Source organism: Durio zibethinus, chromosome 13, assembly GCF_047325235.1.
Source record: "Durio zibethinus cultivar Kanyao isolate XHJ-2024 chromosome 13, ASM4732523v1, whole genome shotgun sequence".
In the NCBI taxonomy this organism is placed as follows: domain Eukaryota; kingdom Viridiplantae; phylum Streptophyta; class Magnoliopsida; order Malvales; family Malvaceae; genus Durio; species Durio zibethinus.
Genome location: NC_143174.1, coordinates 21,784,682 through 21,798,770, shown reverse-complemented (window position 1 = coordinate 21,798,770; position 14,089 = coordinate 21,784,682). Strand labels below are relative to the sequence as shown.

At 33.4% G+C, this 14,089-nt stretch overlaps 1 pseudogene; it reads left to right on the top strand.

Moving 5' to 3' along the window:
- Positions 1-3,148: 3,148 nt before the first annotated feature.
- On the top strand, positions 3,149-13,736 carry LOC111302563 (kinesin-like protein KIN-7B; annotated as a pseudogene).
- The last annotated feature ends 353 nt before the right edge of the window (positions 13,737-14,089 follow it).

Below are 14,089 nucleotides of genomic sequence, written 5' to 3'. Positions count from 1 at the left end.
ATTATAATATTATTAATTTAATTTTTATATATAGTATCTAATTAATACTCCATTTATCCTATATTAATTGGGTTGTATTCATTTTCACGGAGTTTTAAAAAAATTAATTTTAATGTATTTAATATTAAAATTAATTTTTTTGTAAAATTAAAGTTTTATGATTATTAATGTCAAAAAAAAAAAAAACGTTACAAAATATAATTTTAAAATATAAAAAATTAAGAGTTTTAAATGTTTAAAAAGAATGACATAATTTTGGGAGATCTCAAAAAACATAGACAAAGAAAATAAGACAGAAGAAGTATAATTTTATTATAAGCATTTTATTTATTACAAATAAAAATGTTAAAACTTATAAAAATTTCATGTAAATATTTTGAGAAACAATAATTGATTGATTTTAAATAATTTTACAATTCAAGTAAAAAATATATTTTTTAATTATATCAAAAAAAGATTGATTATATGGATGATAAATATATAAGTTGATAATATTTATCAAATATTATAAATAAATTGATATAGTTAACGAAATTAAAATTTGTATTAATATAATATATAATTTAAAATTTTATGGTGGAAATTATATATAAATTCAAAATATAAATTATATTTTATTTTTAAATATTAATTTATATTTTTTATGAAATTTTAAATATAAAAATATAATTAACTCTTTTTTTTATGGGGATTTAATTTCAAATAGACTGCTTATTATTATAGTATATATTTTGGTTAACTGGAGTAATCATCGGGGCCACATGAATTCATCCGTAATTTTGGCTAGGTGGGCTTTTGAAGTAATTCGACACTGCCCAACCTTTTTCCATGTGGCAGAAGCATTGATGTCCTTCTCTCGAGAACTAATTCCGCATCGTTCCCTTTTCTTGTCCAGGATAAGGCTTTAATTTAATAATATCTGAATTCTTTAGCTTTTTTTCTTTACAGTCCTAGTTTCGTATAAAAAAAATTATAGATATCAAAAATTTTAAATTTTAAATTTATTAAAGATTATTTTTTAAAAATAATTACATAAATTAACTCAATTAAATTTTATAATAGTTTTAAATTTTTAATTAAAAGTTTATAATTTCAATTTTTTTAAGTGTTGATTTTATCAATGTTCATGATTGATAAGCTGCCTACTCGAACCAATATGTTAGTAGTTCAAAGGAATGTAACTTTAAGCCTTTCGTATGTTGACTTCGTGAAAGAATAATTGAGAGTGAACGACACATGTGATTGAGCTCTTTTAACAAGAACTTGTGAATTTAAGCATGGTGGGGAAAAATTGGTAGTAGTCGCTTTCACTCGTTAGGGCAATTGCCACGCAAAGAGCGAGGAAGAAAGAATTGAGCACGAGATGAGGCTATTGTTTTGTTTTAGGACGTGGCAGTGGGATGAATTGGCCATGGGCTTAGAAACAGTCGACGTCCTAATTATAAAAAAAAAAAAAAAAAAAAAGGAATGAATGAGGGAGTTTTCGATTTGGAAAATTTTTTATGTTCCATATCCATGTTTACATTTATATATATATATATATATATATATAATCTTAGTTAGAAAATAAAAAAAAATATAAATAGTAAAATTTGAAATTGAAATTTATTGAATATTGTTTAAAATATAAATTAATTAAATTAAAATTAAAATTTTCATATTCATTTTTTATTCCACCGTACTTGGATGACACACTCACAAATGCTTTTAATTTTTTTTTTCCAAGAATATCTCTTATCATTTTTTTGCGTAAAGCAAATGCACTTGCGTCTTTTTGGAGCTATAAGGAATATTCTGTCTAGTAAATAAAAAGCTAAAAAGCCCTTTATTCTAAAAATGTCAGCGAGTAAAGAATGGAGAGGGTAGAGTTTTTGCACGTCTATTTTTAAATTTTTGTATTATATTTGTTTTTATATTTATATTTAATAAATATTTTAAATTTATTTTTATTTACATCTTGTTAGTATTTAAGTGATACAAGTAATTCTATACTTATAAATTTTTTAGAAAATAAAAATAAAATTTTATTTTTATCTTGTAAATTTATATAATTTTTTAAATATGTATTAATACATTTTAAAAATAAAACATATTGATTTTAATATATCAAAATAATAATTTATATTATTTAATAAAAAATTTTATTTTTGTAAATATATATGTAAGATATGAGTATTATATTACTCACTTCATACTTGTATTTAATAAAAATTTAAAATTATATTTTTTTTATTTTTTTAAATAAAAAATTAAAATTTTCATCAATTATAAGTAAATTTGATATTCCTACTTTAGTCTCATGGTATCTCCAAACGTGTAGGGCATTTTTTTTAACCTTTCCATAAAAATCACCAATCATTCACCACCTTGTCTTTTTTTTTTTTTTTTATAGGCAACGAATTCTTTGAGCAAAAAGATATGTAAAATTTTCATTGCAGCAAACGCGTGCTTAGATTATTATCGTTAAATTTAAATAAAAAGATTCAAATTCGACACCTCCATATTGAACTTGGGCTTGGAAACAAGTTGGCTCGAGTATCCGTGGATTGTTGAGACTTTCCAATTGGGCCAATGTTTTGGCCTTTACTTTTTTCCACTGGGCTCAAGGGTCTCATAAAGTGGGCTCCATCACTGATCTCCAATAAAGAGAGATGAAGGTATCCGTTACATTCCCTCCTTCTTCCTCCTCCCTCGCAACAAACAAATTTAAAACTAATATTAGTTCCCGGAAGTCTCAAATTACTGAGAAACCCTAATGAACATTTGACTTTGATTTCCTCTACGATGCATTGTCTATACGGATTTATTGAATCTTGATTTTTCCCAAGCGGCCTTCAAGAACTGAAATTTAGAAAGAATTTGGATTTGGATAAGTGTTACCATTTTTTACAGCATTTTTCTTTTTTAAATTTCTTGAAAATAGTTCAGGTGATTTTTTGTTGGATCGTTTGTAAAAAGTGAGCTTTAATGTGAAAATGGCAAAAAAGAAAAGCAAATAAAGACATGTAAAAAAAAAATCTATTTTATAAAAGTTTGATCTCCCTGTTATTTGATGTTGATCTATTTTTCTTTATTAGACTTTTTAAGTTCTTTAAGCTGATTCCGATTTTTTAAAGCGTCGATCTTAATAGTGGGTTTAGTTAAGAAGATGGTTGGGACACCAGCCACGCCGTTGTGTAAGATACAAAGGACTTCGGCAACGACCCCTGTAGGACCCAAGTTTCAGGAGGAAAAGATTCTGGTGACTGTTCGGATGCGACCGCTGAGCCGGAGAATCCCAATCATGAACGCCCCGCTACCCATCACAGCTTTGGTATCTCTCGCATTACTGTAAAATTGTTCTTCATTTTTAATAATATTGTGGAAAATGGTTTTTAACTTTACTAATGTTAACTAATGGCTAATGGGGAATAAAGAAATGGTGAGTGTGTGTATGTTGGGTTTAAATACTTGGAAGAAATTCTTTAGGTGAAGTACATGAAATTTTCTACTAAAAAAGATTTAATAAAATTTAAAATCGAAAATTAAAATTGATAAACTAAAAGATTTTGTTACATAAATTAAATGTGTAAAATTTTTTAAAAAATTAAAAAAATTATATATTTTTTTAAATAGAAATTTTTAGTAAAAATATTGATAAAATTTTTATCACTAAATAAGTATTGATCAAATTTGAATTATAAATAATTTTTTAGATAATTTTTTTTACATATTATTGATCTTCATATTGAACTTTATTAATTTATTGGTTTGAATTTTTTATTAAATTATTTTTAAAAAGGAACTTCACAAATTTCAACTTCATGTAAGTTTTGTCCATATGTTGGGGGGATTTGATTGGTTGCTGAGAAAGTAGGAACTAAGTTCTTTCATTAGTGTCTTTCTAATTTTGACTAAAATAGCTTAAATGTGGCGGATAGAGTTTTCGATCAATCATGCTCTACTCAAAAGGTTTACCAAGATGGGGCCAAGGATGTTGCCATATCTGCTCTTACAGGAATCAATGGTTAGATTCAATTTTGTATTCCCTTTTCCTTTTCTTTTCTCATTAGAGACAAAGCAACCTTGAAAATGGTTAACAATTTCTTCATTTTACAGCAACAATTTTTGCGTACGGGCAGAAAAGTAGTGAGAAGACATTTACCATGAGAGGAATCACTGAAAATGTTGTGAAGCACATCTATGAACACATAAAAAATGTGAGTTGCAATTTGATAAATAGTTGTGTTGGGATTTGCTCTTGTCATGCTTAAGAATTTCAATCTTACAGACCCAGGAGAGAGACTTTGTCTTGAAACTTTCTGCACTGGAGATTTACAATGAGACTGTTGTAGACCTTTTGAATCGTGATTCTGGTTGCCTAAGACTTTTGGATGATCCTGAGGTATATATAGGGGCTTCATTTCACTTCTTTATTATGACAATGAATCCTTTTGATATTTCAAAGTTTTCCTTTTTGAAATTTTATTTTGCAAAATACAGAAAGGTACCATTGTTGAAAAACTTGTTGAAGAAGTTGTAAAGGACAGTCAACATTTGAGGCACTTAATTGGCATATGTGAAGGTAATTTTCTAATTATGAGATGCAATTATTTATTGGGTTGGTTCTATTGTTTTAGCTCCTATATCTTCGTACATATTTATTCCAGACTCACTCATTTTTATTTAAATGACATACATTTGTATAATTATTAACATTTTATACTTAACAAACTCTGCAGCGCAAAGGAAGGTGGGAGATGTTAGGAAAATGGGGTTCAGTCTTATGTAAGTGATTTTGGATCAAGTAAAGATCATAGGCCTTGATCTTTTATTTTATACAGAGTCTAGCTACTTAATAAAAAAGAAGTGAGATTATTTTAGGTGTGTGTTGAAAACCAAGCAGAGAAAAAAGAAAAGCCAAAAAAAGCAGAGAGAGAAAAAAGAGAAGGGAGAGTTGGTTGAATGGAAGTCGATTCGTGATCCGATTGAGTTGGAACCTTGTCAGGAGGTTTATGATTCAGAGTTCTACATTCTGAACGGTGAAGATCGGGTTTGAAGCTCTCTAGGAACAAATTCAGGGTGTATTTGTTGAGTCACTTATTTGGTGAGATTTCTCCAATTGTTTCTCTAGTTGTTGATTAGCTCTAGTTTTAGCTAGAGAAGAACTTTGTATAACTATTATTTGATAGTGAAGATTTTTTTGGTGGCCCGTGATTTTTTCCCTCTACACTGGAGGGTTTTTCACGTAAATCTTGGTGTGCGTTATTTTTCCTGCGTATTTGATTATTGATTGTTGTCTATTGTTTCTGTATTGTTGTGATTATTGCTTCAGGCGTAACAAGTGGTATCAGAGCAAGGGTTATTTTGAGACATCGATACAGAAACAACCCAAGATAGAAGTAAATTCTGTTTGAGATCATGAAGGGTGATACAAGTTTCATGATAAAATTGACAGCATCGAATTATTCAATTTGGAAACCTATGATGGAGGATCATATATACTGCAAAGATTTGTATGAGCCAGTATTGGGTGATTCGGCTAAACCAGTAGATATGAAAGATGAAAGCTAGAAGAAGCTAGGTAGAAAGACGCTGGCTACAATCAAAAAATGGATTGATATCAGCGTGTTCCATCATGTAGCGCAAGAGTCAAATGCTCACATTGTTTGAGAAAAATTGGCAGCATTGTATGAGAGAAAAACATGTATGAATAAAGTTATGCTTGTTAAAAAGATTACAACTTGTAAGTCTAAACATAGATCCAAGTCTAGAGGTAAAATGAAGTGTTTCCATTGTGGTAAGACAGGTCATATAAAACGAAACTGTAAAATCTTGAAGCAAAAACGAAAAGATGAGAAAGGCAAGAGTTCAGATGATAGCAATATTGTAGCAGTGAATTCAGATAGTGATTCAGTTACTTTGATTTGTACACATGGTGATTGCAATCATGTTAGTGATCCCGACATTGAATGGATAGTTGACACAGGAGCGGCATATCATTGTGTTCTTAAAAGAGAGTTGTTTACAACTTACAAAGTAGGAGACTTTAGTTGTACCAAGATGGAAAACAAGATGTGTCGTAGATTATTGGGATTGGTGATATTATTGTACAAACTAGTACAGGCTGCATGTTGACTTTGAGGGATGTCAGACACATTCTAGATATGAGAATAAACTTGCTTGCTATTAATGTCCTTGATAATGAGGGATATGAAAGCCAACAAAAAAATGGACAGTGAAAGCTTCTCAAAAGATCTATGATAGTTGCAAGGGAAAAACTATGCTGCACAATGTATAAGACATGGATGCAATTGAACGGTAACCAGGTAAATACCGTTGAAAATGATGCTTCAGCAAACTTGTGGCACAAGAGGCTGGCACACATGAGTGAAAAAGAGTTATAGATTTTGGCAAGGCAGTCTCTCATTCCCTTGACCAAAGGTATGTCTCTCGATTCATGTAATTATTGTTTGTTTGGTAAGCATCATAGAGTTTTTTTTCGTAAAAGTTATCAGAGAAAAGAAATCAGATTGGAATTAATTTATTCTGACGTATGTGATCCCATTGAGGTTGAGTCATTAGGTGGTAGCAGATATTTTGTTACTTTTATTGATGATGCTTCACGTAAGACTTGGATGTATATGTTGAAATACAAAAGTCAGGTACTGCAGTATTTTTAAAAATTTTATGCCATGGTTGAAAGGATGATAGGGTTACCCTTGAAGTGTATTCGAACTGATAATGGTGGGGAATACACATCTAAAGGCTTTGAAGAGTATTGCTCAAAGCATGGGATCAGGCATGAGAGGATAGAACCTGAAACACCGCAGCATAATGGTATAGCTGAAAGAATGAATCGTACCATTATGGAAAAAGTCAGATGTATGTTGAGGATGATAAAATTATGAAAGCCATTCTGGGGTGAAATAGTCAACACAGCTTGTTATTTACTTAACAGGTCACCATCAATTCTTTTGGGCTTTGACATTCCAGAAAGAGTGTGGACAGGGAAAGATACTTCATACTCTCACTTGAAAGTTTTTGGGTTTAAAGCATTCATGCATGTGTCGAAAGAGCAGAGATCAAAGCTTGACAGTAAAGTTACACAGTGTGTGTTTGTAGGATTGGTGATGAAAATTTTAGCTACAGGGTATGAGATCCAGTAAAGAGAAAGACAGTCAGAAGCAGAAAAGTGGTCTTTCATGAAAAAAAAACCATAGTAAACTTTGAGAAAAATGAGAAGACTACACAGGTTACTGTTGAGTGTGATGTTTCAACACCGACAGGGATTCCACAGGAAAGAGCCACAGATGGTGAAAATGAGCAAGAAACAGAACTTGGGGATATAAATGAGCCAGCCACAGTTGGTGATGAGCCAGATGCTATTAGTTTTGAGCAGGGAGAGCAATCCTCTCTACCTGAGAGTGTTGAGCAGGGGAAGCTACCTTCGGCATCAAGTGATGTAAAGTCTCAGCCCAAGAGATTTACTAGAGAGCGCATGCCATCTACCAGGTATCCAAGTTCAGATTTTATTTTAGTTACCAGTGAAGGAGAGCCAGAAAGCTTTCAAGATGTACAGGCTACTCCGGATAGAGAGCATTGGTTAAAAGTAATGAAAGAAGAGATGGAGTCATTGCGAAAGAATGATACTTATGATCTTGTTAAACTTCCAACAGGGAAGAGGTCATTAAAGAATAAATGGGTGTTTAAGTTGAAAAAAGATGGTGACAAATTAGTGAGGTACAAAGCTTGATTGGTAGTAAAAGGTTTTTTTCAGAAATCAAGCATCGACTTTGATGAGATTTTTGCTCCAGTTGTAAAAATGAGTTCTATTCGAGTGGTACTGGGATTGGCAACTAGTTTGAATCTTGAACTTGAGCAACTTGATGTTAAAACTGTATTTTTACATGGTGATTTGCAGGAGGATATTTATATGAATCAGTCTGAGGGTTTTGAAGTGAAAGAAAAAGAGCACTTAATTTACAAATTGAAGAAAAGCTTGTATGGCTTGAAACAAGCTCCGCGACAGTGGTATAAGAAGTTTGATTCTTTTATAGTGAGTCATAGCTATAAAAGAACAGCAGCGAATTCTTGTGTTCATGTTAAACAATTCTCTAATGGTAATTTCATTATCCTATTATTATATGTTGATGATATGTTGATTGTAAAATAAGATGCTAGTATGGTTTGCAGGTTGAAAGAATAATTATCTAAGTCCTTTGATATAAAAGATTTAGGTCCAGCAAAGCAGATTCTTAGTATGGATATTATCCAGGATAGGAGAGCTGGAAAGCTATGGTTGTCACAGAAAAAGTATGTTGAACGAGTACTTGGTAGATTCAACATGCAACATGCTAAATCAATTAGCAGTTCACTTGCCAACCATTTTCATCTAAGTAAGAAATCTTGTCCAGTGTCTAAGGAAGAGCAACTAGCTATGTCTAGTATTCCTTATTCTTCTGTAGTCGGTTCTTTAATGTATCTTATGATTTGTACAAGGCCTGACATTGCTCATGCAGTTGGTGTAGTGAGCAGATTTCTTTCTAATCCAGAGAAGGTTCACTGGGAAGCAGTGAAATGGATTTTTAGATATTTGAGGGGTACCTCAAAAATGTGCTTGACTTATGGAGTCTCACAACCAGTTCTAGAAGGGTTTACTGATGCTGACATGACAGACGATCTTGATGGTAAGAAATCTACTTCAGGATATTTATTCACTCTTGCAGGAGGAGCTGTATCTTGGCAATCTAAGTTACAGAAGTGTTGCTTTGTCAACTACAGAGGCTGAGTATATTGCAGCAACCGAAGCATGTAAAGAAATACTTTAGATGAAACGTTTTCTTCTTGAATTGAGATTGAATCAAAAAGAGTATGTGATATTTTGTGATAGTCAGAGTGCTTTAGATTTGAGTAAGAATACCATGTACCATGCTAGAACAAAGCACATTGATGTTAGATATCATTGGTTACGTTTAGTGATTGAAAAATAGCAGATGTTATTGAAGAAAGTCCATACTGATAAGAATGTAGCAGATATGTTAACTAAGATACTTCCCAGGGAAAAGCTTGAGCTTTGCAGTAACTTGGCCGGAATGAGTTCCCTGGCCAAGGTAAGTTCCAAATGAAACTGCTATGGTGATGAATCTCCTCCTAATGGGGCTGGAGGGGGAGATTGTTAGGAAAATGGGGTCCAGTCTCATGTAAGTGGTTTTGGACTAAGTAAAGGCCATGGGCCTTGATCTTTTATTTTACACAGAGCCCTAGCTACTTAATAAAAAAGAGGTGAGGTTGTTTTAGGTGTGTGTTGAAAACCAAGCAGAGAAAGAAGAAAAGCCAGGAAAAGCAGAGAGAGAAAAAAGAGAAGGGAAAGTTGGTTGAATGAAAGTCGATCCGTGGTCCGATTGAGTTGGAACCTTGTCAGGAGGTTTATGATTCAGAGTTCTACATTCTGAACGGTGAAGATCGGGTTTGAAGCTCTCTAGGAATAAATGCAGGGTGTATTTGTTGAGTCACTTATTTGGTGAGATTTCTTCAATTGTTTCTCTAGTTGTTGATTAGCTCTAGTTTTAGCTAGAGAAGAACTTTGTATTACTATTATTTGATAGTGAAGATTTTTCTGGTGGCCCATGGTTTTTTCCCTCTACACTGGAGGGTTTTTCACGTAAATCTTGGTGTGCTTTATTTTTCCTGTGTATTTGATTATTGATTGTTGTCTATTGCTTATGTATTATTGTGATTATTGTTTCAGGCGCAACAGGAGAAACAGCTTTGAATGATAAAAGCTCAAGGTCACATCAGATTATCAGGCTGGTAAGATTGAACTGTTTCTTTGTTTCTCATTCATTTCAAATTTTTATTAGTGTGTGCACTCTGTTTGAGTTTGAGTAGGTAAACCTCCCTGTGCATTGCAATATGTTCTTTTTTCAAAGAATATATCAGGAGCACTAGTCACTGATCTGTTAATTCATATGCTTGATTCCATGCGTTTTCTTTCTTTCCTAATTTTTAAGATTTATTTGTGGGAAATTGGAGTTCACAGGAATCTTGCTTTTCTTGGTTTGTTTGTGTATAGTGGTGGAAAAAGAAGTGGTCACCTACCATATAGAGATTCAAAACTTACACGGATACTGCAGAACTCACTTGGGGGGAATGCTCAAACAGCTACCATATGTACCATAAGTCCAGCTTTAAGTCATATGGAGCCAACTAGGAATACTCTCTCTTTCGCAACTAGTGCAAAGGAAGTTACCAACAATGCCCATGTAAATATGGCAAGATAAGTAGGTAACTAGTGAAAATTCTTTATGTTGTAATATTGGACTGTTTTGAAGTTAATCTTATGGTGGCACCTCCTCAATGTGTTGGTCTCAACTACTAGTGCAAAGAAGGTAGAATATAAGAAAATATATATAGAGATGGACTTACTCCATGTATGTAGAATGGCAGCTACCTCTGTTTGTTCTTGGGGGTTTTTTGGTTACTGAAGGAACTAGAAACTAGGTTTTTGAAACTATTCTCTAAGGTTACATGTTTAAAGCATGCTTCTAAACAAAATACATGTCTGTCTGATGTGCCAAGTAATTTAACAATTTTGATGTTATCACTAAGTATTATGCAGTCTGCAAAGGTGACTGTGCTCTTCATTCTGATTACTCATTTTGGGTCTGACAAACTTCTTTATTATTCTTTGTGAGCTTTCATCACAGGTTAGTAAAGTATTTGCAGAAGGAAGTGGCAAAGCTTGAAGCTAAACTACGAAGTCCAGAGCCTTCTTCTGCTTCATGCTTAAAGTCTTTATTGATGGAAAAGGAAATGAAAATCCAGGAGGTATACATAAATGTTTCATTAATAAATGTTTCATTAAGAAAGCAGAAAAAACTATTCTTCTTCTATAAGAGTTGTTTTGTCATAAGGATTATGCTCGTCATTTTAATTTAATTGTTAAAAATAACTCTTAACTTGCAGATGGCAAGGGAAATGGAAGTGTTAAAGCGCCAGAGAGACATTGCACACTCCCAACTAGAACAAGAAAGAAAATCACGGAAGGTACAAAAGGTAAATATTAGCTAATTATGTTATCTATTTTCAGTTCCATCATTTTGTCACTCTCATCTTGTTATCATTTTAGGGATTGAACCAATGTGGGCCTTCTGGCCAAGTAGTCAGATGTCTCTCTTTTCCAGTTGAGAATGAGCCAGTTCCAGGTGCTCCAGATGCTCGGCCTAGGAAAACAGTTGGAAGACATTCAACACTAAGGCAGTCAGCCACCTCGACAGATCCATCTTTGCTTGTGCATGAAATTCGGAAACTTGAGTAGTGACACAGGCAGCTTGGTGAGGAAGCAAATCGGGCACTTGAAGTACTACATAAGGAGGTTTCTTCCCACAAGTTAGGGAATAAAGAAACCGCTGAAGCAATAGCAAAGATGCTGTCCGAAATTAAGGATATGCAAGCAGCTACTCTATTCCTGAAGATATTATGATTGGGCATGGGACCAACTTGAAAGAAGAGATCACTCGGTTGAACTCTGAAGGCAGCACTATTGCATCATTAGAGAAGAAGCTTGATAATGTTCAGAAATCCATAGACATGTTGGTTTCATCTCTTTCAAATGGTGAAGAGATGCCAGAGCTCAAGACCAAATTGAAGAAGAAGAAAATTCTTCTTTTCAAGTTGAATAACAGCACAAACATGCAAAAAATAATACGGGCTCGATGCTTACTATTTGTTGGGAATATTGACTCAAATCCCATAAGAGATTTGTTAGAGATTTGTCAGATATTGCTTGATAGACAAGAAGATTTGCAAAAGAAGAATTTCAAGAGAAAGAGGATTCTTAATAGGTAAGTTTGACTTGCAAGAGAAGAATTCTAAAAGGAAATGGATTTTTAATAGGCAAGTTTGACTTACAAGAGAAAATTTCTAAGAGGAGAGAGATTCTTAATGGGCAAGTTTGTATGGTTATAAATAGGTGAAGTCTCTACTGGATTAGGTATGAGAAAAAGATGTAAGAGAGTTGTAGGGTTTTGTGGGATAAACACCCCATAGGAGTATTGGGGCTTTACGTCTTATGGGTGTGTATGTTTGTTTGTGAGTGGACTAGAGGAGATTGAGAGGGTCCACATAGGTATGATGTATGGGAACATATGGGTATGTGTTTGGTTGTGTTGAAAAGGTGCACAAGAGTTTGGGTTTGTATTTGTTTGGGTAGAGAATACTTCATAGGACTAGAGGAGATTGAGAGTGTCTTATGAGTATTGATTGTTGAGTGGGGTTGATGATATGATGTATGTTTGTAATTCTCTACAACTAGTGGATCTTGTTTCTTATCCGTGGATGTAGGTCAGTTGGATCGAACCACGTTAAATTGTTATCTCTTGTGTGTTTGATTTGTTGTTTGATTTTGCTTCCGCTGATGTGATTGGATTGGAGACTTTTAGCCCAACAAATGGTATCAGAGCTGTGGTGTTCCCCAACACCATTATCTTCTTTTCAGAAGATAATGGAACATGAGATTGAGAACAAGGCCCCCCAGGATAATGAAATGATCTTTCATAGCCATAGATCGCCTGGCTCATTTAAAACTACTCCTCCAAAGGCTGATGATATACACGTCTCATCAAGAGAGGAAACTCCCTCTACGAGGCAAACCAACTCAGTTGATGTGAAGAAAATGCAGAGGATGTTCAAGAATGCAGCTGAGGAGAACATTTGCAGCATTAGAGCTTATGTCACTAAGTTGAATGAACGGGTTGCAAAACTACAATATCAAAAGCAGCTTCTGGTTTGCAAGGTGAGAACTGTCTCACATTTTTAGTCATCATTTATTGTATTTATGTTGAGTATTAGCTACCATCATGATATTGATATTTTTTAAAAAAATGCTCTGTTACTCCACCATTGGTTAGGTGTTGGAGCTGGAAGAAGAAAACGAGGCTGGAACAGATGACACAGATAGTATTCCTAAATCTCCAATGCCATGGCACATAGTGTTTGAGGATCAGAGGAAGCAGATTGTCATGCTATGGCACTTGTGCCATGTTTCAATTATACATCGTACGCAGTTTTATTTGTTGTTCAGTGGAAACCCACCTGATCGGATAGATATATATGGAAGTTGAGCTTAGAAGGTTGACATGGTTGGAGCAGCACTTTGCAGACCTTGGCAATGCAAGCTCTTCTCTTTTAGGTGATGAACCTGCAGGTTCAGTAGCATCAAGGTTAGTTAAGTCGGTTTCTACTGCATAGGGATTATAATAAATGTTCTTGTAAAGGTTGATTGAGATAATAATCCTTGTTTCCATGATTTTTTTTTTTTTTTGGAAACCTCTTCATCTGAAAATTCATATTGTTGCTTGGTGTTGAATGCAGCTTCAAGGCACTTAAGCAAGAAAGAGAGTATCTAACTAAGAAGGTGAGCTCAAAACTGACAGTAGAGGAAAGACAAATGCTGTATTTGAAATGGGAAGTTCCAGCAGTAGGAAAACAGAGAAGGTTGGAACTGGTTAACAAATTATGGACAGACCATCTGAATATGCAACATGTGCAGGGTAATGCTGAAATCGTTGGCAAACTTGCTGGCTTTTGCGAGTCTGGTGAACATCTTAGCAAGGAGATGTTTGAGCTAAACTTTGTCAAGCCTTCTGATAAGAAGTCATGAATGGAGTGGAATTTGATTTCAAATCTCTTGCATTTGTAAACAAAAAAACATGTTTACTCCTACTGATTCTTTTGTCAAACTAGATGTTAAAACTCTGCTGGCATCTCTCCCTTGTAAATTTACCTACGAAATTGAACTAGTTGTAGTCTAACTTATAGCGAGAACATGACTTACAGTGGCAAAAACTTCTGAATTTAGAATATTCTTGTACAAGTTTTCCAACCTGTTCCATCAAGTGTTGATTTATGTTCCTCAATTATCCAAAAATTTTCCAATTGGAATTCTCTCAATCATTGCAACATTCTAGTGAAATTTCTCAAATTTTGGATTTTGGGTGTTTCAATGGATTAAGAGATGCCAAAGGCCATAATAATATGAAGAAATTTGAAAAAAAACAATCCTTTTATTTTGGTTAGATTGCACAATTTATTTATATGTACTTATTTA